Genomic DNA, 25,365 nt, shown 5'->3' on the forward strand with positions numbered 1-25,365 from the left:
GATCTATACCTTCCTTTTGTTTTTTTTCCTACATTTTTCTAGAAATCTCATCTTTGGGTCTGGGGTCTACCACTCTTCCAGGTGCCAGTTGTGCCCAGAAGTTCCAACTCCCTACTTACTTCACAAGTAGATTTTTCAGGCACCAAAACGCCTAGACTTCATCCAATGTAACATCTTTATTTCCCTTCACCTATGGGAGCATTCATCAGTGGAACTCTCCTACCTTCAAAGTACAACCTCCTTCCTTTCCTTCCCTTTGCAATCTTTCTCTGTTCCTCCTCACCCACTTCCCGGTGGATTCTGTTTATGTTCACAGTCTTTGAGATTTCTTCTTCCTGTAATCTTTTGGACTTCCAGTTTTTTTACCCTCCCTCATTTTTCATATTGCTTACTTCTGACTTCCTCAGTTTTTGATCAGCATAACAGGTCCATTGTTAAGGTAAGGATCTCTAAGCAACAGAAGGAGGTGGTCCAGCTTTCCATCCATGCAGGGTGAGGGTCAAAAAAATGAAACAAAGTTTTTTGACAATTCTCACAACTGAATAAAATTTCCTCACAGGAAAGAAATTGTATTAGGCCCAAAATTGAATGAAAAGGGAACTGATTTCAGTAAATTAGACCTATTTGCTCTCCCCCTCCCAACTTGGAAAGTCTCTAATCTTTCCTCCAAGCAGAAATCATATTACCTAATGTTGTAGACTAGTTAATTCTTCCTTTTAATTAATTGACCTTATTTGATTACCTGACTTTTAATGTATAAAAATCTGTCTACCCCATATTCAGAGTCTAGCCCTAGCTGAGGAAGGAGCCTGGTCCCCATTTGTTAGGCAGTTGGCATGTATTGCTTAATAAATTGATAGGCTCTGAAGATCAAACCTTTGTTTCCTCACTCATTTCTTTTACCAACTGTATCTCTGACATCTTCCCTTCCCAAGAAGTCCTGCATCAGCTTCTGGCCTCTGGCTTCTGTCTTCACCCTAGGATCTTCTCCAGTGCTGTAGAAACTATTACTGCTTCAGATCCACCTCGTATTGACAGTTCCTGCATCCTTGTTTAGACCTATTCCTTCCTCTTGAGAGTTGGGCCTTCTGGGTCTTATAGGACACAGGAACACTTCTAAATGCTTTTCTCTCTCTTGTTTTTTTTTTGGGGGGGGGCGGGAAGGGAAGCAAACAGGGTTAAGGGACTTGCCCAGGGTCACAAAGCTAGTAAGTATCTGAGGGTGGATTTGAACTTAGGTCTTCCTGACCCCAGGCCTGGTGCTCTATCCACTGTGCCACCTAGCTGTCCCACTAGGGGTTTTTCTCAGTAGACTTCTCTTCCATCATTTATAATCTGCCTGGACTTATTCCTCAATGATTAGCATAATCTCATCCTGTCATACCCCTTAGGTGTCCTTGTTTTACATCCCTGACTACCCCCTCCAACCCTGTCTCTACATGTTCAACTCAAGATCTAACCACCCCTGGGCTCTTTGGAATGCCTGGATGTTAACAAATTTGATTTCATCTTAAACATTTTCCTTTCTCATCCTTTCTACCTTCTGGCACTCACTGAGACCTGGCTTTCTTTTGATGACACTGTTATCTCTGGCTACCCTTTCTAGCACTGGTTGTACTTTCAGTGATATTCCTCAATTTGCTGGTTGTGGTGGAGGAGTCAGAATATTCTTTGTTCTCCATTGCCACTTCCAGATTCTCCCTCTCCAATCTGTTGCCAATGCCTGTTGATTTTACCTTTGTAATCTCTTTCCTATAGACCTCTTCTCTCTTCTGACGTTGCCATCATTCTGGTGCAGGTCCTCTTAACCTAATGCTTGGGCTATTGCAATAGCCTTTAGGTTTTCTCCCTTCCACTCCAATGTCAGGTTGATCTTCCTAAAACACAGTTCTGACCATTGTCACTCCCATATTGAATAAGCTCCAGTACCTTCCTATAACCTCTAGCATCAAATATAAAAGCCTATATTTAACTTTTTTTAAGTTATAAGTTTATTTTTTATTTTTAATTTACAACACTCAGTTCCACAAGTTTTTGGGTTCCAAATTTTCTCTCCCACCCTCTCCTTACCCCTCCCCTCCAAGACAGCATGTAATCCAATGTAGGTTCTACATATACCTTCACATTGAGCTTATTTACATGATAGTCCAGTTGTAAAGAAGAATTACAACCAATGGAATGAATCATGAGAAAGAAGAAATAAAACCAAAAAAGAAGGGGAAAAAAAGAGAGAGCAAATAGTTTGCCTCAATCTACATTCACACTCCATAATTCTTTCTGTGGATGTGCATAGCTTTTTCCATCATGAGTCTTTTGGAGCTGTCTTTGAATCTTGCATTGATGAGAGGAGCCAAGTCTATCAAAGTTACACTTTACAGATACCATGTGTCTGTAATCGTGTATAATGATCTCCTGGTTCTGCTCCCCTCACTCAGCATCAGTTCATATAAGTCTTTCCAGGTTATTATGAAGTCTGTCTGCTCCTCATTTCTTATAGCATAATAGTATTCCATTACATTCATATACCACAATTTGTTTAGCCATTCCCCAATTGATGGGCATCCCCTTGATTTCCAATTCTTTGCTACCACAAAAAGAGCTGCTATAAATATTTTTGTACATACGTGTCCCTTTCCCCCTTGTGTGATCCCTTTAGGATACAGCCCAAGAAGTGGTATTGCTGGGTCAAAGGGTATGCACATTTTTATAGCCCTTTGGACATAGTTCCAAATTGCTCTCCAGAATGGCTGCATCTGTTCACAGCTCCACCAGCAGTGTCACAGTGTTTCAAGTTTCCCACATCCTCTCCAACATTTATCATTTTCCTGTTTTGTCATGTTAGCCAATCTGACAGGAGACAGGTGGTACCTAAGAGTTGTTTTGATTTGCATTTCTCTAATCAGTAGTGATTTCGAGCATTTTTTCATATGCCTATAGATTATTTTCTTCCTCTGAAAACTGCCTGTTCATATCTTTTGACCATTTCTGAATTGGGGAATGACTTGTATTCCTATAAATTTGGCTCAGTTTCCTTTATATTTTAGATATGAGGCCTTTATCAGAGACACTAGTTGTAAAGATTTTCTCTCCATTTTCTGCTTCCCACCTAATATTTGTTGCATTGGCTTTGTTTATACAAAAACTTTTCAATCTAACATAATCAGAATTATCCATTTTGCATTTGTAGACAAAGAAGAGGAGGTTTGGAACAGCTACTGAGTTGAGTGGGATAAAGAATTGATTAGGAAAGGGTAGAAGGAGTGTGGATTTCCTTATGGAAGTGGGGAGCCAGTTCAAATAAAAGATTTGTAGTGCACTCAGTCAACTTCCTCTAGGTCCATTAAGTAGCATTCAGGTAGATGCAGAAGCATATGGTGATGGTAATTTAGATTTGGGATTTGGCAAGGCATAGGCTGCCGTTGAACAAGGGGAAAATGGATTCAGGAGTAGAAGACAGAACTTGTTTACCAAGGCATCAAAACTGGGAAAGGAAAAAAAGGGTAGCCAGAGTATGGAATGATTCATGGCCTAAGAAAGAAGAGGAGTCACGAAATTAGAGGTCATGGTGAGGAAGAACAATGAGGTTAGCGGTAGTAAGATATAGGGAAAGATTATGGTCAGTTAAAACAATTTCAGAGTTTTTGAACATGGAAGTGAAACATTTATGGGTGATGGCAAGTTCAAGGGTGTGACTTTGCAACTGAGATGAAATGGAAGTTATGGAAGTTGTGTAGATTGAGAAACTGGGAAGTTATGGTATTTGAGACAACATCAGCATGTATGTTGAAGTCCCCTAGCATGATGGCAACAGTTGAGGAGGAAAGACTGTAAGTCAAACACTAAACTCATTGAGATAGCTAGGAGAATGTCCTGGGAGCTGGTAGATAATGGCCACCATGATTTTGATTGGGATAGAGTGAACTTCAAAAGAAAGAGGTTCCTGACTTATTACTTATTGCATAGGTATATTGGTATAGAGAATTATTTTGTCTGGAAGCTGCATTGAAGAAAAAAAGGAGTATTCTGACTCCCTCACCACGACCAGCAAATTGGGGGGAATGAGTGAAAATGCAACCAGCACTGGGAGGAATGGCCAGAGAAGCAGAGCCATTTGGGGAGTGCCAGAATTGAGTGTCAGAAGATAGAAAGAGGAAGGAGAGAAAGGCCTAAAATGAAATGAAGTTTCTTTAGCATGGAGAAGAAATTCAAGAATAGAAAAGGAGGACAGAATTGGAGTGTGACATGGTAGGGTAGGGTTGGGGTAAATGGGAATGATTTAATGACCAGTTGGGGTTGGAAAGGATTGTTTTTGCTTTAGCAGTTGGGGATTTAGTATCATTAGGGAGAATAAGAGTGTTTGAACCATTTGGAGATAAGTCCACTGTCAGTGTGGAAGAGATGAGGTCTACTGGTGAAGGCTGGGTCTACCCCAGGCACAAGCAAGATAATGTGGGGCTAGAATAGATAGAATTTAACAATTGATTAGTTATAGGAGGTTAAGTTGATGGAAAAGGCAAAGGGTACTACAAGGTCATGAACTTGAGTAACTGAGAAAGATGGTAAATAGAAATAGGAAAGTTGAGAGAAATGGATAATTTTGAGGTAAATGACGAGGTCTAAGTAGAAATGGCCATCAGGTAGTTTGACTTCCATTCCCACCACTCCAGGGAATAACTGTAGGTGAACAGCTCCAGGACACAGGCCTGGCCTGCCCCACCATCTGCCTCCTGAACTGTCTTGCTTGCCTGTCTGAGAAGGACAGAAACACCATTCAGTTATGTTATTCCACTAGAAAGAGAGAAAAGGCATTCTATTGTGCTCTGCCAGTCTCCTCGACTGGCCTGCTGTAACCAGAATGGCCTTTGTTTTCTTCGAGTGACTCAATTTATCTCAGTGAGCTTTACTAGTTGCTAAGCTCCAGGCCCAAACCCCATTAGGTGTTAACCTAATCCATGTGGATGTGAACCTCCCAGGGTCCTAAGGGGAGGGGCCAACTCAAGAACCAATCACCAGAGCCTGAGCTCTGGTGATTCAGATGATGTTTGATGTCTGAAGCCCTATAAGAAGGGAGGACAGAGCCATTTGTGTGGGGCTCTGGAGATGGTGTTGATGAGGAGACTCCGGGCAGCTGTAGCTAAGGAGCCCTCCAGCTTATAAACCCAGATGTTGAGACTGTGTTGAACTCTGGTAACTATGTGTTGGTATTGAATCAGACAAAGTCTGTTGAAGTTTGTAATTTGTTTGCATTTCGTTTTGATGTTCAGGGTGCTGGTTTTTTCCCCTGAACTAACTGAATGATATTTGAATTAAAAGTAAGCTTGTCAACCCCTTCACCTTGCTTTCCTTAATTAAGCAGATCGAAAGAACCTGTGCTGTTGGCAGCTTTCTGGGTGCTGGCTGTGGGTGAATCTTATACCCCCACAGAAGCTGCTAGCTAGATTGTTGAAACACCTGCCTTCCTGGCAAGGAGAAAAATATCATTCCATCAAACTCCCTCAGTAGGTAATCTGCCTAAACCTATCTGCCAGAGAAGTGCCATTCTATTGAGCTGCCCTCACTAATCCTCTTATCTGAGCCTGCCCCCCAAGCAGAATCCTTCCACTCTACCCCACCCCACACTTCCAGCTACACAGCAATGCCTAATGTCCTGAGAGGACTATACCCAGAGGCCAAACCTCTAGGGATGTTGATAACTTACTTGAACTAGTCTTCAATTTTGGGTCTCCTTTAGCAAGTCATTGACTTGTTTTTCATGGTTTTCTCGCATCCTTCTCATTTCTCTTCCCAGTTTTTCCTCTACTTCTCTAACTTGCTTTTCCAAATCCTTTTTGAGCTCTTCCATGGCCTGGGACCAGTTCATGTTTTTCTTGGAGGTTTCTGATGTAGGCTCTTTGACTTTGTTAACTTCTTCTGTCTGTATGTTTTGGTCTTCTTTGTCACCAAAGAAAGAATGCAAAGTCTGAGACTGAATCTGGGTGCGTTTTCGCTGCTTGGCCATATTCCCAACCAACTAACTTGACCCTTGAGTTTTTCAGTGGGATATGACTGCTTGTAGACTAAAGAGTTCTATGTTCCACGTTTGCAGGGGAGGTGCCAGCTCTGTCAGATCCGCACTACTCCTTCCCCAAGAACCCCCAACATGGACTGGGCTTAAATTTTCAGCAGGCTGTGTACTCCTGCTCTGATCGGCCACTTAATTCCTCCGGAAGCAACAACAGCTGTAGCTGCCCCACCTCCGCTGCCCCGGGGCTGGAAGCCGAACCGGGAACTCCTTCCACTCCCGCAGCTTTTCCCACTAACCTTCTCCGCTGTCTTTGGTGTTTGTGGGTTGAGAAGTCTGGTAACTGCTGCAGCTCACTGATTCAGGGTGGTAGGGCACGTTCTGCCTGGCTCCTGGTCTGGTTGGTCTGCGCTGCTCACACTGGGCTCTGCTCCGCTCTGCTCCCAGCTCCCAGCTCCGTGTAGGATAGACCTCACCCAGAGACCATCCAGGCTGTCCTGCGCTGGAGCCCTGCTTCCCTCTGCTGTTTTGTGGGTTCTGCAGTTCTAGAACTGGTTCAGAGCCATTTTTTATAGGTTTTTGGAGGAACTCGGCAGGGAGCTCACGCTGTTCCCTGCTTTCTAGCCGCCATCTTGGCTCCGCCCCTAGTCTTCAATTTTGACAGACTCCTACCCTGCCATACCCTACCCGTTTCAGTGATTTTGAACCCCGGAGCTGTCATTATTCAAGCTCTATCTCATTCCATCCTATATTTTCCAGCAGATTATTCCCTCTGTAATTCCTACTCCCTCCCTTATCTTCATTTTCTCAATGTCTGTTTGCTGTTTCCATACAGCTATAGCAGAAGTATAAGGAATTCTCTAGGTGGTAGGCAGAGGAAGTATAACATTTATTTAGACTCCAGAGGATCAGATTCAAGGACCAATGCCCCCAGTTTGATATTATGGCAATAATATTCCAAAACCGATAAGCCCACCTCACTGTAGTAACAAGGAAATTATAACAAAATATTATAGCAAATCTACATCCAGAGAAAGAACTATGAAGTATGAATGCAGTTTGAGGCATACTTCATGCTAGCCTTCCCCCCCCCTTTTTTTTCCCTTTTCTCTCTTTTGTTTTTGTTTTTGGGTCGGTTTATTTTTTTTTTGGTCCTATTTCTTCTCTCGCATGATTCATTTCATTGATCACAGTTCTTCTCCATAACTTGACTAGTGTGTAAATTAATTCAATGAGAAGTTATACATGGAAGCTATATGGGATTCCATGCCATCTTGGGGAGGGAGGGAAGAGAATCTGGAACTCAAAATTATGTAGAACCGAATGTTGTAAACTAAAAATAAAAATTAATAAAAAAAATATTATAGCAAGGAAACAAGCCCTACTGTAGCTTGCCCTCTATGCTAGGGTCTCCCTATAAAAAGATCACTCATGAATCTTAACTCTCTGCTCAGCATTCTCTCCTGCAGCTCTGCTGACTCCAAGTTCCTTGATCTCCACGACTCTCTCTTGTTCAGTATCTCCACTCTGCACTCTTGATGCTGGCTGTCTGGCTTTCTGCTTCTGAATCCTGTGGCTCCCAGTTCTGCTACTCCCAATCCTGGGCTCTCTTTTTATACAATCTTAGCCGTCATCTGATTGACTAGAACTCAGCTCACATACCATTGACTCTGGTCTTAGCAACTCCCCTTAGGGCCCTGAGGGCTTTAGGCCCACATTGGTTTAGTACCTAGTAAGTAGGGGCTTTAGGCCTACTTATGAACAAAAATACAATCATACTTTCCCACCTAGGCCCACCTGAGCCCTATTGAATGGGTGAGGAGGATCTTTGATCAGATTAATACTACAGCAGCCTACAAACATGCCTATATCTTCTCCATTCTCAAAAACCCTCACTTGATTTGCTCATTCTCACTAGCTGTTATCCCATATCTCTCCTCCCTTTAGTGACTAAACTCCTTGAGAAGGCCATCTATAATCAGTGCCTCCATTTCTAGCTTCAGACTTTATCTGAAACTGTGATGTATTAATTGCCAAATTTAATAGGCTTTTCTCAGTCCTCTTCCTTTTTGACCTCTTTGTAGCCTTTGACATTGTTGATACCCTCTTCTATCTTCATCCAGATTGCTCCTGCTAATGGTATGTATTCCCCAGAGCTGGCCCGTTTTCTCATCTCCTGTACTGTTTTGCTTGGTGATCTCATCAGCTGTCATAGATGCACTTATGTCTATACAGATGATTCCCAGATCTTTTCTAGGCCTAACCTTTCTTCTGACTTCCAGATTTGCACATCCAGCTGACTGACTTCTTAAACTCAATATCCTGTAGACAACTCAAACTCTGCATATCCAAAACCACTCATTACCCTTCCCCCAAAACCCTCCCTTCCTGACTTCCTTCTTATTGTCAAGGGCACCAGAAAGAGAAGGCAGCTGAGGCATCATACTGAAGTCCAGTGTCACAAGCAGATGCAGGACAGGAATAAACAAAGTCCAGTTCTCTCTCCAAAATGAAAGTACCAGTGTTCCCCAAAGTTCTATCCTGGATCCTTTTCTCCTTCTGTTACCAGGCCTGTACAGCTTGCACCATGTCAAAGGATATTGGGTGCCCCCAAAAAATGTAGAGGGAAACATCCTTTGTATGTAGAAGATATCATTTGGTGGGCTGCAGGTTGTACAGGCTTTTTCTCTACAGTCTCCTGTGGTGATCTCATCAGCTCCCATGGATTCAGTTATCATCATGCAGATGATTCTCAAATCCACTTATACAGCCCTAACCTCCCTCCTGACCTCTAGACTCACCTCTCTAACTGCCTATTGGACATCTTCAACTGGATGTCTTATAGACAACCAAAACTCAACATGTCTAAAACTGAACTCATTTACTTTTCCTCCAAGCCTTCCTTAACTTCCCTATTACTGTTGAGGGTGCTGCCATCATCATCATCATCATCCTGCAGTCACCCAGGCTCACAATCTAGGTGTCAGCCTCAATTCTTCACCCTCTCTCTCACTCCCTCCATCACTCATCAAATCTGTTGACAAGTCCTGTCAGTTTTACCCTTGTAACATCTCTTGCACATACCCCCTTCTCTCCTCTGACACTGCCACTATTCTGTCACAGGCACTTATCACCTCATGCTTAGACTGCTGCAGTAACCTTCCAGTTGGTCTCTTTACCCCAATGCTTTTTACCAAGTCCACTCTCTACTCAGCTATCAAATTGATTTTTTTAAAGCATAGATCTGATTGTGTTCCTCCCCTACTCAATAAACTCCAGTGGCTTTTTAATATCTCCAGCATCAAATATAAAATGTTCAGATATTCGAAGCCCTTCATACCCAGTTTTCTTCCTACTTTCAGTCCTTTAGATCATATTCCCCATCTCCTATGTACTCTGCAATTCAATGACACTAGCTTTCTTTCTATTCCTTGAACAAGACACTCCATCTTCCAGCTCCATACATGTTTCACTGGCTCTCCCCTGTGCTTAGAATTCTCTGTGTCTTCATCTTGACCTCTGGGCTTCCCTGGCTTCTTTAAAGTCCCAGCTAAAGCCCTAGTTTCTAAGGAAGCTTTTCCTTATCTCAAATCTAGTGCTTTCTCTCTCTATTCTCATTTCTAATTAATTCTGAATTTAGCTTCTTTGTACGTAGTTGTTTAAGTGTTTTATCTCCTTTTAAACTGTAAGCTTCTTGAGAGCAAGAATTATTTTGCTTTTCTTTGTATTCTCAGTAGTTTAGGTAGTACTTGACACACTGTAAGTGCTTGCTGACCTAACTTTATTGTAAGGAGGTTTTGGGGGAGTCATCTTCATAGAGATGATAACTGAAGTCATGGGAATTGATGAGAAAAGAAAAGTGAACTGAAGGGAGAAGCTTAAAGAATACCTAGCTTCAGAGCCAACATGAGGATAGCTGAGAAAGAGTGGTGAGACAGATAGGTGGAGAACTAAGAGACAGAAAAATGTCACAGAAGCCAAAAGGTAAAGAATATCAAAAAAGAGTGATATCAAATATGTCAGACTTCAGAAAGGAAAAAACAAGCACGGAGACAAATAACAATTTGTCAGATTTGGTCTTTAAGAGAACAATTTAAGTTAAGTGTTTGGCATAGAAGTCAGGTTCCTAGGGGGTTGAGCATTGAGTTGGTGGGATGGTAGTAGAAACAAGAAATATAAACTATTCTTTCTGGAAATTTAGCAATGAGAAGTTAAGAGACACAGGGCAACAGTTTAAGCAGGGTGGCATGTTCAAGAAATTTTTTTAAAAGATTAGAGGAAACCTTGTTAGTAAGCGGTAAGGAAGATCCAGTGAAAGCGAGAGAATGATAAGAGAAGGGTAATAGGTAGTGGAGGTATATGAGATCAGATGTGCCAGTGGAAGGTTTAGCTCTGGCTAGGAAGACAGCCACTTCATCTTCTAAGTGAAGGAGAGGACGAGGGAGGATATAGGGATGGTGGTGGTTGTTTTCTAGTAAAGATGTTACCTCCAGAAAAATGGTGTAAGTCTTTTTGTAAAGGAGGAGGTTTCTCTAGTGAGGTTCTCTCCTTAAGGGGAGTATTTAATTTTCCTTTTTGTGTCTCCATCGCCTAGTATAGTGCTTGGAACATAGTAAATGCTTAAGGGATATTTGTTGAGGTACCTAGGTGGTGCTGCGGATCTAGAACATTGGATCTGGAGTCAGGAAAACCTGAGTTCATATCTGGCTTTAGACGCTAGCTGTGTGACCCTGAACAATCACTTAACTACTGCCTCAATTTCCTCTTCTATAAAATGAGACTATTTGCAAACCCTAAAGCACCGTATATGCTAACTGTGATTAATTTTTGTAGTATAAGTATTAGTTGATTTATTGAGGTGAGGAGAGGAGAAATGTGGGCTATCATTGCACTTGTGTCAAAGAGAATGCTAGGAATAACTGGTATGAGAATGTAATGGAGTTGGCTGGATATAAATAAAAGAATTGCCATGAGGCAATGAGGACACATTTGAGGTTAAATGGCATGAATTTGTAGGCAGCATTGTTTTGAAATTGCCTCTAGCAGCACTTGGCACCTTGGAAATAGAAGCAGAAAGGCAAATTATGGGGCTAAACGAAGGTTGGAGAGCAAGAACAAGGGATTCAGGGATGGATAAAATTAATAGAGAGTAAAGATTGTAAAGTGAAGAAACTGAAAACAGGAGAGGGATAATTGAATAGGCAGACAAAATGGAATTTTGAGAGCCTGGAGGCTGTCACAAGTTTGAATACCAGTTTTGAAAAGTCAGGCATTGAGAAAGCGGGAAGTTAGGTGATTGTGATCAAAGAGGGGAATTTCAGACTCCACTAATCATGAAAGAGGAATAATTTTGGGTGGTCATATGGTATATGATTTTATTCCTTCTTTTTTGGGGGAGGGGAGGGCAGCTGGGGTTAAGTGACTTGCCCAAGGTCACACTGCTAGTACATGTGTCAGGTGTCTGAGGCCGGATTTGAACTCAGGTCCTCCTGAGTCCAGGGCTGGTGCTCTACTCACTGCACCACCTAGCTGCCCCGATTTTATTCCCTCTAAGAGTACATAAGGTAGAGTTGATCGACTGGGGGACCAAGATGATAGAAGGGTAGGTTATCATACATACTGAAGTCATCAAGGATAACAGTAAATAATTTCAAATAATCTGGTTTGTGTGTATGTGTGTATGTATGTGTGTGTGTGCGCTTGTGTGGGGCAGCAAGATGGCGCAGTGGGTAGAGCAGTAAAGTCAGGAAGGCCGGATTTCCAGTGTGCCCCTGGGCGAGTCGCTTAGCCCTGTCTCCCTCAGTTTCCTCATCTGTTAAATGGGCTAGAGAGGTAAATGGCAAATTGCTCCAGTATCTTTGCCAAGAAAACCCCGAAAGTGGTCGCAAAGAGTCAGACACAACTGAGAATAATTAAACAACACACACGCGTGTCTCTATAAAAAGTTTGATTCTTTCTGCTTAGACAATGGGTGCTGAAGTAACTGAGGAAGCTGGAAGGTGTTTTTGGTATCAGTAGATGACAGGAACTTGACCAAATGATACCATTGCATGGTGTGAACTTCAGAGAAAGAGAGGTTGTTAAGTGAAAGAGTCAGAAAGAGATTTCCATCTGGAAGCAGCAACAAATGTGCGGACTGTCCCTGGCCTGGCTGTGTGAACTACGGGGCACGAGAGAAGGAGTCCATGAGGGTGTCACAGAATGTGCTTCTTTACAGGGAAGATTGCAATTAGCATTTATCTGTACCTTTATTGAATTGTAGTTTATAGGTGTTGTATATAAAAAGCTTTGCCCTTTTAGGTCTTTTAAAATGAGGTATGATCAATTTTATGAACCTTTTATGTATACTTGGGGAAAAAGTACATATTTCTTTTTCATTAAATTCTGTCCATTACTTTTCTCTTGATTTATCTTTCTGATAAGAGGCTTTTAAATCTACTTCTATTAATTTTCTCTTCCTTCTGGAAGATCTTTCCTGACATATGATTTGCTATATTATTTAGTGTACATATTTTCAAAATTGATATTCCTTTATTATGATACGTGTTAGTATGATATAATATCCTTGTTTATCTTTCAGTGATGTATGATTAAAATCAATTTTGTCAAGTATCATCCTTGCAACTCCAGATTTTCTTCAGTCATCATGAGCTGATCTTCATTTTATATCTTTATATACTTCTCTTTTTTTAAGATAAAATATCAGAGATGATGTTTTGAAATTCAATTAATCCTTTCATTTTTCCCCAATTTTTTTCTTTTTATGAGGGAATTCAGATCTCCTTTGGTGAAGTCTCCATGGATTTAAACCATCTCCAAAACTGGATCAGTTCATAGTGAACATTGTTGGTACCATACTACCATAGTTAAGGCACATATCCTTCTTCCTTTTAACAATAAGCAAATTTCAGAAGTAGACATTGACATTTACTGTCAATCAAAATTGCACTATTAGGCATTTTGCTATTTTCAAAGATTGACCTTTGTTAAGGTCCTTGGGGAGGTATGTATTGTGTCAAAACAAAAAAATTTTAAAATGCACACAATAGCTACTATACTTTTTGAGAGATGATGACAAGCTGCACCCCAGTAATGCTATAATTTTATAGCCAGGCCTCATGAGGATCAGTTGAAAATACTGGAAATTTTTAGCAAAGAGAAGAAAATAAGCAAATTTAATTGTTATCTTCAAATATTTTTAAGGGCCCTGTGAAAGGGGAGAATTAAACTTACTTTCTATGGATCCACAAGTTAGTACTAGGCATAGTGAGTGGGAGAAAAATTTCAGCTTAGGAGGAAAAGTTTACTGATAATTAAAACTCTGTGGGGTCTAAAATTATCCAATCTGCAAGAAAAATTACTGAGGCAGAGCTCTAAGCCATTAACTATTTATTAAAGAGTCCAGACCCCTTCAATGAATGGGACCCTCAGATCTTTCTCACAATTTGAGATGCCTCCTTTCTCCAGCGCCTTAATTTTATAGGACTTGGTTTCCAGACACTCAGAAGAGACAAAGTAAAATACACAGTTTCATTGGATGATAGATTTTTTTGACTCTTCAGGAGGGTCAGAAATGATATATCAGCATGGGTGGTCACAGGATGGGCAAGGCAAGGATCATCTCCACTGACTAAGTGGTCATAAGATGGGCAAGACAAGGGTCATCTCCACCAAATAGTCATAAGATAGGTTCTTGCTAACGTTGGGCAGGAGAGGGTGGTCTGAAGGTATAAAAATAAATTGGGGGACCTTCCATATCATGTCAAGATATCCCACACAGGCTGGGTTTGGTCATGTACTCATCACCCAAAAGGATGGAGGTCCTCTAATCAGCATTCTTGTAGATAGGAAAGTGAATTTCATAACAGGTTAGTGAACAGTGAACTTACAGCTTGTAGTTTAAAATTTGGGTCCTATTATAAGAAAGAATCTATCTAACCTTATCTAATTATTCCTATATCTAAGATATATAAAATATGTGTTAATATATGTAATTCCTATATTCATATTAGTTGACTAGAATAAATGTATATTACTAGATGAGTATATCACTAATAATTGCTAATAGTCACTACCCCATGGAATCACAGTAAGATGATTAATACCAATTAGAGCAGAATAGGGGTCTAATTAAAATCATCTTTGTCAACTCTCTGAAAATGGAATGGGCCGCCTCATGAGGTAGCAAATTTCCCATTACTAAAAACATTCAGGTAGAGACCGGATGACAAGTTTTTGGAAGTATGGTAGATGGGGTTCATATTTAGCTAGGGTTGAAATAAATAACTGCCGCGGTTCCTTCTAACTCTTAAAATTCTATGATTCCGTAAGAATTCTTTCTCTTAGAGAAAACCATAGGCTAGACTTTAAGTGAGTTTGGTATTCTTTGTTCTTAGTTTTCAGCATTCGTCTGCATTTCCAGTTTCTTTCACAGTACCTGGGGGCTACCTACAAAGAGAAATTAATTTCTGTGAAGATTAAATCCCAGGAGATCTTGGCACCGACTCTTCTAAATCAGAATGTCTGCAAAAGTAAAGGAGGCTTCAATGCTAGTTTCACAAACGCCAGATGAACAAGATAGGATTCTAATAGTGAAGATGGAAGAGGAGGAAATCAATACCTGTGAACAGGAACCCAACCTCCGCTGGAACAACTGCTATAGCCCAGAAACATTTCGGCAGCGTTTCAGGCAGTTTGGCTACCAGGATTCTCCTGGGCCCCGTGAGGCCCTGAGTCAACTTCGGGAATTTTGCCATCTGTGGCTGAGGCCTGAAATGCACACAAAGGAGCAGATCTTGGAGCTGCTGGTGCTAGAGCAGTTCCTGGCAATTCTGCCCAAAGAGCTCCAGACCTTAGTACAAAAGCATCATCCAGAGAATGGAGAGGAGGCAGTATCTGTGCTGGAAGATTTGGAAAGCGAGATTGATGGACCAGGAGAGCAGGTTCATATGACATGGGGTCATCTAATAATGGGGGGAAATTTTCTGAATTTCTATCTCCCCTTCACCTAGTTAGAAATATAGTCTTGTCTGTTTTCTCTTCTTGTCTGCCATATTTGCCCATTGTTCTAGAAAAAGGAATGAAATTCTAATTCTTCCATCCTTTGTCCCTGAGACATTTTTCCATATAGTCTTTTCTTTCTGTGATTTGTGTTATTACTACCATGATTAGCTCACAACCCCAACCAAATCTAAATGTTTCCAGGTCTCATTCCATCAACAAAATCAGGAAGAGATGGTACTTCAAGGAACAGATCAGGAGTCACTAAGCCTCCAAGTCCAGCCCATGGTTAACCAACTCAAGTGGGCATCTTGGGAACTCCACACCCTAAGACGAAGTGGTAAGGAATTAATCTCTATGTGGGGTGGAGGGTGAAAGTGGGTGTGCCTTCCACCTCAGGTATATATAATTGGTGCCTTTTCTTTACCCATCCACCTGTTACTGTTGGAGGCATTATTGGTATTTGTTTTCCCAGGCATAAGCTCTCAATATGGTAGAGCTCCTTTTACCCTTTTCATATCATGAATGAAATTAGTCTTTATTTATAGATGTCAATCATACCTGTCATTTCTTCTACTATAACTTCTTCATTGGCCATTCTCATATCGGTATTATTTTCCAGGGGCAGTTAGGTGGCACAATGCATAGATCACTGGCCCTGGAGTCAGGAGGACCTGAGTTCAAATATGACCTCAGACACTTGATATGTAGCTAGCTGTGTGACCCTGGGCAAGTCACTTAACCCTGATTGTCTTGAAAAAAAGAAAAATTATTTCCCCAGACCTTAGCACAGTGCTTGGCATACATTAGGAACTTAATAAATGTTAATTGACTTCCTGAAAAAATATCATTTTCCTCATTCATCTTCTTGGCTTCATTTCCATACTTTTCCTACTTTGACTTCCATTACCTTTTACATCAAATTTTATGTCTTTCCGGTTTCTTTCTGCATTGCTAGAACTATTTCTTCAGACCACCTTACCACTCTTTGTAAATCAGTTCCTCTTCTATCCACTGTAGACTATATGTGACACATCTTTCCATTTTCCAGCAACTTCTCTCTACTTTTAAAAAAACCTATCCCAGAAGGTATCCATAACTATTTCTAACTTTACCCCCTCCTGTGTTTTTCTCCTGTTTTCAGGAAATTCCTGTTTTCATGGTTTTTTCCAAGGCCCTAATTAAGATCACCACTGCACCTCATCTCTGGAGGGTATATACTGGTCATCCTGCTTACTCTGAATGAACTGTGTAAAAATCTCTTTTCCTCTTACTTCAAAAATCCCCTGGAGCTTCTCAAGCAGAAAGAGATATAAGAATTGTGCATTAGAAGTATCAATTTAGCAACTGTTTGTAAGATGGTTTAGAGGAGGGAGAGACTGGAAATTGGGAGAACAATGAGGAGTTGACAGTAATAGTCCAGGCAAGAAGTGATGAGAGCCTGAACCAAGGTTTTGACAAGGTTGTGAGTGTGGAGAATGGAGTAGGTGCAAGAGAAACTGTGGAAGTAAAATTGATAAGACTTGGCAACCAATTGAATGTGGCATTAGAGAGAAGATTCAAGGGTGGATGCTATAGTTTTAAACCTGGGAAACTGGGAGGACTGAAGGACAGAAATAGGAAAATTTGAATGTGCATAAGCTTACAAGAAAGATAATGGGTTCTGTTTTGGACTTGAGTGTCTTGAATTTGAGAGGGAGAATTCAGTAGAATGTAAGCTTCTTGAGGTCAGGGACTATTTTTCAGTTTTGTCTTTGTATCCCCATCCCCTAGCATAGTTCTTTGCATATAGTGGGCTCTTCATAATTCTTGTTCATTGAATTAAACTGGATTGGATGATACATCCCAATGAAGATGTCCAGCACTGAAGTAAAGAAAGGCTAGTTTGGAGTTTTTAAAAAAGAACTTTAAGTGACTAAAAGAAAGACCAAGAAATGGAGAAACAAATTTATAGAATACAATTTCTTATCCTAATGACTAGACTCAAATTTGTTTGGTGTATACAACTCCAGTTCTTTCCTTTCTTCTACCCTATTTCTTGTGAATTAAAGAAAAGATTTTTGTTTCTGTATTTGTGTCAGGCTTGAATAAAGGGGCTGAACCACTAGTTCAGAAATTGTCTGTTTCTCAGGGCATGGGAAAGACCCAGAGAAGCTAGGGCTTATAGGTAAAAATAGCTGTGGATGTTGATTGCTTTCATCCTAGAGTTTTCCCTTACAAGGGGTTTCTTTCACTTTTACAGAAATAGGACTTTTTTTGCTGTAATTCATAAATAGGTATGATTTTAATGCAGAAAATCTGAATGGAATGTTCATGACTGTTGTTAAAATAAATTGTTTATTTCTCATATCTGCTTAAAATTCAGATTGTCAACACTTGGAGGGTTATAAGCTATAAATGTTGGTTTTAATACCAGCATTCCATGATTTCATGATTTCATTTGAAGGGTCATTTAGTCTGTTCCCTACCCAAAATATGAATCTTCTCTAGAACATCCCCTGTTAAGTGAGGATTTGGTCTCTGCTTGAAGAACCCCCAATGGTGGGTTATTTAATAATGCCTGAAGTAACTGATTGAATTTTGGTACAGCTGTACTTGATAGGAAGTTTTTCCTTATGTTGGGCCAAAAATCTACCTTTCTGCCTTCCTATGGTTCTTATTCTGACTTCTGGAGGCCAAGCAGAACAAGTGTAGCTTCTTATCTACATGACCACACTTCACATATTTAAAAATAGGTATTGTCTGTTCTCTGTCATCACTTCACCAGTTCATCTTTTTCACTCATATCACCATCCTGAGCACTTTCCTCAGGACAAGCCCCAGCTGGTCAATATCCCTTCTAAAACATGGGCTTACAAACCGGACACAATATTTCAGATTGTGTGTGACAAGGGGAGAGTACAGCTGGATAATCACTTCTGTGACCCTGACATTTATCTTTCTCCGGTTCTACAGTACCTCATATTTAGTTCCTCAGAGAGCACATATAGCAGCTTAGTAGTAATAAAGAAAAAACTCATGTTTTGTGTTTGCATAGTGCTTTACTCATTATAAGTTTTTAAGGAAAGTAATATTAGCTATTTTAAAGATGGGGAAAGAGGATTCAGAGGTTACAGGATTTTTTTTCCAGGATCACATGGCTAATAATTGACAGAGCCAGCACTTGAACCCATATGATGATTCTAAGTGCAGTGCTATTTCCACCATACCTCACTGCCTCTTCAGTGATATATACAAGTTCTTTCACTATCCTGGGATCTCATTCACATGGACCTTTTGACTTGATGTCATTGAGTAAAGATAGGTGCTTTTTTTTTAACCTCCTCTTTTATATTGAGTTTCAATTCTCTGTTAACCATTCTTGTTCTGTCCTTCTAAGCTGAAAAATTTTGTTCTCCTTGGTAGACAAAACGTGAGCTAAAAATACCATAATACATTTAGAGCTAGACCCACCCCCTTATTTTTCAGAAGACACTTATCTAAGTGGTAATGATGTGTACTGCAGATTAAGCATCAGATACTTCATCACTGAGCTTAATCTCCAATTACTAGACTGTAGGAATTTTTTAAATAAACCATAACAAGACAAGTCTACAAGTAGTTTTTAAATGCCTACTATGTGTCAGGCATTTTGTTCAATGCAGGGGATACAAATAAAGGCAAAAACAATTCCTGCTCTCAAGGAGCTCATATTCTAATCGAGGAAACAGCATGCAAAAAACTATGTATAAAGGAGATATATACAGAGTAAACTGGAAATAATCTCAGTGGGAAGGAACTAGCATTTAGGAGAAATGGGGAAAGGCTTTCAAAATGTGGGATTTTTTGGCTTAGACTTGAAAGAAGCCAGGAGGTCAAAATGAAGGGACAGAAGATGCAGTATTGTGTGCAAGAAAAGGAGGCTAGTATCACTGAATTGTAAAGTTCCTGGAAGGGAGTAAGGTATAAGAAGTAAAGGAAGGGAAAGGAAGAGAACCTGTTATGAAGGGCTTATGATAATAAGAAACCACTGGGGTTTATTGAGTAAGGGAGGACACAATCAGATCTGTGCTTTAGGAAAATCAGTTTGATAGCTGAGTGGAAAATGAACTAGAGGGGAAAAAGCCTTGAGGCAAGGAGACCAACTAGAAGGTTCCTGCAGCAGTCTAGGCATGAGGTGATGAGTGCCTATGACAGAATAGTGGCAGTGTCAGAGGAGAGAAGGGGGTATGTGCAAGAGATGTTAGAAAGGTAATATTAACAGGACTTGACAACAGATTTGATGAATGATGGAGGGAGTGAGAGAGAGGGTGAAGAGTTGAAGCTGACACCTAGATTGTGAGCCTGGGTGACTGGAGGAGGATGATGATGATGATGATGGCAGCACCCTTGTAATAGGGAAGTTAAGGAAGGCTTGGAGGAAAAGTAAATGATTTCAATTTAGACATGTTGAGTTTTGGTTGTCTATAGGACATCCAGTTGAAGATGTCCAATAGGCAGTTAGAGATGTGAGTCTAGAGGTCAGGAGGGAGGTTAGGGCTGTATAAATGGATTTGAGAATCATCTGCATGATGATACCTGAATCCATGGGAGCTGATGCGATCACCAGAGGAAATCATATAGAGGGAGAAGAGAAAAGGACCCAGGGTAGAACTTTGGGGAATGCTTTTGGAGAGAGGACTGGACTTTGTCCACTCCCATCCTTGCTCTGCTTCTGATTGGAATCCTGGACCCACAATTGGTGAATGTGACCTGGAAGATCCAGCAAAAGATCCTTGTAGGAAGAGACCCAAGAGAGAGCATTATTAGAAAAATCTAGAGAGGAGAGTGTCAAGAAGAAGGTGATTGACAGTGTTGAAGACTATACAGAGGTCCAGAAAGGTAAAGATTGAGAAAAGGCCATTAAATTTGTCAATTAAAAGATCGTTGGTAACTTTGAACAGAGTGGTTTTAACGGAATTATGAGGTCAGAAACCAGACGGTAGAGATTTCAGAAGAGCGGAAATGAAGCGGAAATAAAGCAAGTTTAGCCACAAAAAACAAGAGAGATATAGAGAAATGACTATTAGGTAGATTTTAAAAAGAATTTTAATTTAGATGTTATCTTAGACTAGAACTCTGAGGTCCCTTCTGTCCTTGAAATTTTGTAATTCCATGAAGCTCAGAAAGGTTGTAATTGACCATAGGTAATGCAGAATTGAGATTCAAACCCAGATGCTCAGATTTTAAAATCCAGTACTATTTGAATAGTATGACATTCTTTATAACAACTATTGTTTTCCTATTTATACCAAACAGGACCTATTCCTTTCTTATTCTTCCTCTTAACTCCAGAATAGCAAAACACGTACATACAAAACCCTTTCTCTACTATTTGATATTTATTACCTCACCTCAGACCTTTAGCCTTCCTGACATTCTTCATAAGACAGAACTTTGCCACTTTTTGTATTTGTCCTTATTAACCTCTTCTCATGTCCATGCTTTGTACATATGTATATAAGAAATATTGTGTATGTTGTGAAGCCTTAAAATGTAATACATAGTGTGAATTGTTATTTTTAAATCAGTTTGTTACTGACTTGCATGTTTAGCTACATGTAGACACCTCTCTTTTTTGCTTCTGTATTTGAATCAATCGTGACTTCACTGGAATCTCTATTTTCAGTGTCTCCCATTCCTTTTGACCCAACTTCTTTGTTCCTCAGGCTATATGATCCTGTTAATCCAATCTGAATTCTTTGAACTCTACCCTTCTAAAATCCAAGCCAGGTTTTCCACTACTCATCTGTTATAAAATTCTTTTTTTTTTTAATTTTTTTTTAGTTTACAATACTTGGTTCTACATAATTTTGAGTTCCAGATTTTCTTCCCTCCCTCCCCTCCTCCCTCCCCAAGATGGCATGGAATCCCATGTAACTTCCACGTATAACTTCGCATTGAATTAATTTACACACTAGTCAAGTTGTGGAGAAGAATTATAACCAATGAAATGAATCACGAGAAAGAAGAAACAGAACCAAAAAAATAACCAACCCAAAAACAAAAAGAAAAGAGAGAAAAAGAAAAAAGAAAAGAGGGGGAAAAAAAGGCTAGCATGAAGTGTGCCTCAATCTGCATTCATACTTCATAGTTCTTTCTCTGGATGTAGACAGCATTCTCCATCGTGAATCCTTTGGAGTTGGGCCTGCACCTTGTGTTGCTGAGAAGAGCGAAGTCTGTCAGGGTTGGTCCTCACAGAATCCATATGTCTGTGGTTGTGTATAATGTTCTCCTGGCTCTGCTCCACTCACTCAGCATTATGTCGTGTAGGTTTTTCCAGGTTGTTATGAAGTCCATATCATCCCCATTTCTTATAGCACAATAGTATTCCATTACCTTCATATACCACAGCTTGTTCTGCCATTCCCCAATTGATGGGCATCCCTATGATTTCCAATTCTTAGCTACCACAAAAAGAGCCGCTATAAATATTTTTGTACATATGGGTCCTTTTCCCGCTTGTGTGATCTCTTTGGGATACAACCCTAGAAGTAGTATTGCTGGGTCAAAAGGTCTGTTATAAAATTCTAAGCTGGCCATTATCTCTCTCACTTTTGTCTAAGAAAACCATAATTATTCCCAAAACTTTTGTATTTAAGCTTTATTAATACAGATTTAAATTAATTGTTTTATGGATTTTGTGAATTTTTAAATGCCTTTTGAGGTAATTTGAGATAATTTTTGGGGAATACAAAGCAAGCTTCAAGAATCACGACTTTGGATAAGAAGCCTATCACTTAATGGCCACTATGAGTGAAACTCAAAATTATTTTTTTTACTTTATATTTTTTCCAATTTTGCATAAAAATGATTTTTAACATTCATTTTTTAAAATGTTGAGTTCCAAATCCACTCTTTGCCACTCTCCCATACACCATCCTTAAGAAGGCAAGCAATGTGATGTAGATTATACAAGTGCAGTCATGCCAAACATCATTCCATATTAGCCATGTTGCAAAAGAAAATGCAGACCAAAGAAAAAATGCCAAGAAAATTTTTTAAAAATGCATGCTTCTGTCTGCATTCAGACTTGCATCAGTTTTTTCTCTTTAGGTGGATAACATTTTTAATCATAAGTATTTTGAAATTGTCCCATATCATTGTATTGCTGAGAAGAGTGAAATCATTCACAGTTGTTCATCATATAATATTGCTATTACTGTGTACAGTGTTCTCCTACTTCTGCTCACTTCACTTTGTATCAAATGATATAAGTCTTTCCAGGTTTTTCTGAAACCATCCTGCTTATAGCACAATAGTATTCCATCACAATCACATACTACAACTTGTTCAGCCATTCCCCAGTTGATAGGCATCCCCTCAGTTTCCAATTCTTTACCAGCACAAAAAGATTTGCTATAAATATATATACATATACATACATACATACACACACACACACACACACACACACACACACACACACTTTTTTCCTTTTTTAAAACTCTCTTTGGGATACAGACCTAGTAGTTTTATTGCTGAATCAAAGAGTATGCATGGTTTTATAGCACTTTGGGCATAGTTCCAAATTGCTCTCCAGAGTGGTCGAGCAGTTCACAACTCTACCAACAGTCCATTAGTGTTCCAATTTTCCCATATCACCTCCAACATTTGTCATTTTCCTTTTCTGTCATATTAGCCAGTCTGACAGGTATAGGGTAGTACCTCAAAGTTGTTTTAATTTGAATTTCTCTAATCCATAGTGATTTAGAGTATTTTTTCATACAACTATAGATAACTTCGCTTTCTTCTTTTGAACTGCCTGTTCATCTCCTTTGACCATTTATCAGTTGGGGAATGACTTGTATTCTTATAAATTTTAGTCCATTCTCTATATATTTGAGAAATAAGGCCTTTATCAGAGAAACTTTGTGTAAAATTTCCCCCCAGTTTTCTGCTTTCCTTCTAATCTTGTCTGTATTGGTTTTGTTTGTGTAAAAACTTTTAATTTTATATAATCAAAATTATACATTTTACAACCAGTAATACTATCTTACTCTTCTTGGTCATAAATTCTTTCCTTATGCATAGATTTGACAGGTAAAATTTTCTGTGCTCCCCTAATTTGCTAATGGTGTCACCCTTCATGCCTAAATCATGTGCCCATTTTGACCTTATCTTGGTATATAGTGTAAGGTGTTCTATACCTAGTCTCTGCCAAACTGCTTTCCAGTTTTCCCAGGAATTTTTGTCATATGGTGAGTTCTTGTCCCAAAAGCTTGGATCTTTGGGTTTAGTAAACATCAGATTGCTATGGTCATTTACTACTGTGTATAGTGAACCTAATCTGTTTCACTGGTCAAACACTGTTTCTTAGCCAGCACCAAATTGTTTTGACGATTACCGCTTTGAAATACAATTTGAGATCTGGTATTCCTAGGCCACTTTTCTTCACACTTTTTTTCCCCATTAATTCCCTTGATATTCTTGATCTTTTGTCCTTCCAGATGAATTATTTTTTGTCATATATAATTTCTTGGTAGCTCGATTGGCATGGCACTGAATAAGTAAATTAATTTAGGTAGAATTGTCATTTTTACTATATTGGCAAGGCCTACCCATGAGCAATTGATATTTTGCCACTTGTTTAGATCTGACTTTGTTTGTGTAAAAAGTGTTTTGTAATTGTGTTCACATGGTTCATGGGTTTGTCTTGGTAAAAAATTATTTTACACTGTCTGCAGCTGTTTTAAATGGAATTTCTCTTTCTGTCTCTTGCTGCTTGACTTTGTTGGTACTATATAGAAATGCTGGTGATTTATGTGGGTTTATTTTATCTCCTGCAATTTTGCTGAAGTTGTTAATTATTTCAGTTGGCTTTTTAGTTGATTTTCTTGGGATTCTCTAAGGGTAGCATCATATTATCTGCAAAGAATGATAGTTTTGCTTCCTCATTGCCTATTCTAATTTATTCAATTTCTTATTCTTTTCTTATTGCTATAGCTAGTTTTTTAACTGCTTTAATATTGAATAGTAATAATACTGAGCATCCTTGTTTCAGCCTTGATCTTACTGGGAAGGCTTCTGATCTATCCATGTTATAGAAATAATGCTTGCTGATGGTTTTAGATAGATGCTACTAATCATTTTAAGGAAAGTTCTATTTATATCTGTGTTCTCCAGTGTTTTTAATAGGAATGGGTATTATATTTTGTCACAAGTTGTTGAGATAATCACAGAATTTCTGCTAGCACTGTTACCGATATGGTCAAATACACCGATAGCTTTCCTACTATTGAAACAGCCCAGCATTCCTAGTATAAATGCCGCCTGGTCATAGTATATGATCTTTGTGATATATTGCTGTAATCTCCTTGCTAGTATTTTATTAACATTTTTGCATCAATATTCATTAGGGAAATTGGTCTGTATTTTTCTTCCTGTTTTAATTCTTCCTGGTTTAGGTATCAGCACCATATTTGTGTCATAAAAGAAATTTGGAAGGACTCCTTTGCCAATTTTTCCAAATAGTTTATATAGTATTAGAATTAATTGTTCTTTAAATGTTTGGCAAAATTCACTTGTGAGTCCAAATGGACTTGGGGATTTTTTCCTAAGTAGATCATTTTTTGGCTTGTTTAATTTCTTTTTCTAAAATAGGGGCATTTAAGTATTCTATTTCCCCTTCTGTGAATCTGGGCAATTTATATTTTTGTAAATTATTCATCCTTTTCACTTAGATTGTTAGATTTATCAGCACATAGTTGAGCAAAATAGCTCCCAATGATTGCTTTAATTTCATCTTCATTGGTGGTAAATTCACCTTTTTCATTTTTGATACCAGTAATTTGGTTTTCTTTCATTTTTTTAATCAAATCAAATTTATTATGTTGGGTTTTTTTTCATAAAACCAGCAACATTTTTATTTCAATGGTTCAGTGGTTTTTAAATCTCTCACCTCTCTCACTCATCCTTTGCCATTTTTTTTTAGTTGCTAGTCATTTTTCAGTCGTGTTCGACCCCATTTGGGGTTTTCTTGCAAAGATACTAGTGTGATTTGCCATTTCCTTCTCCAGCTCATTTTACAGATAAGGAAACTGATGCAAACAGGGTTAAGTGACTTGGCCAGGGTTGCACAGCTGGTAAGTGTCTGCGGACAGATTTGAGCACAGAAAGAGGAGTCTTCCTGATCCCAGGCATCAACACTATCTTGCCATCTTTTTTACTACCCACTTTATACTCTACCTATTCCCATGTTCATTTCATTGTCTCTGTTACCCTTCCCTCCCCAAAGTCTGTTGCCTTACTTTCCCTGTCTCTCCTATTGTGGTGCCATTTTGCAGGTATTTACAAGCCATTAATTCCTAGAACATTTGTATTTCACTTAGATCATCTTGTTCCCC

The 25,365-nt window shown here is 39.3% G+C and overlaps 1 pseudogene across 1 annotated transcript in view; it reads left to right on the forward strand.

Moving 5' to 3' along the window:
* The window catches only part of LOC118856762, a 91,172-nt pseudogene that overhangs the window by 48,260 nt on the left and 17,547 nt on the right, over positions 1–25,365 (forward strand). The gene's annotated exons all lie outside the window — the stretch shown is intronic.

The sequence above is a fragment of the Trichosurus vulpecula genome, chromosome 7 (assembly GCF_011100635.1).
Source record: "Trichosurus vulpecula isolate mTriVul1 chromosome 7, mTriVul1.pri, whole genome shotgun sequence".
NCBI lineage: Eukaryota > Metazoa > Chordata > Mammalia > Diprotodontia > Phalangeridae > Trichosurus > Trichosurus vulpecula.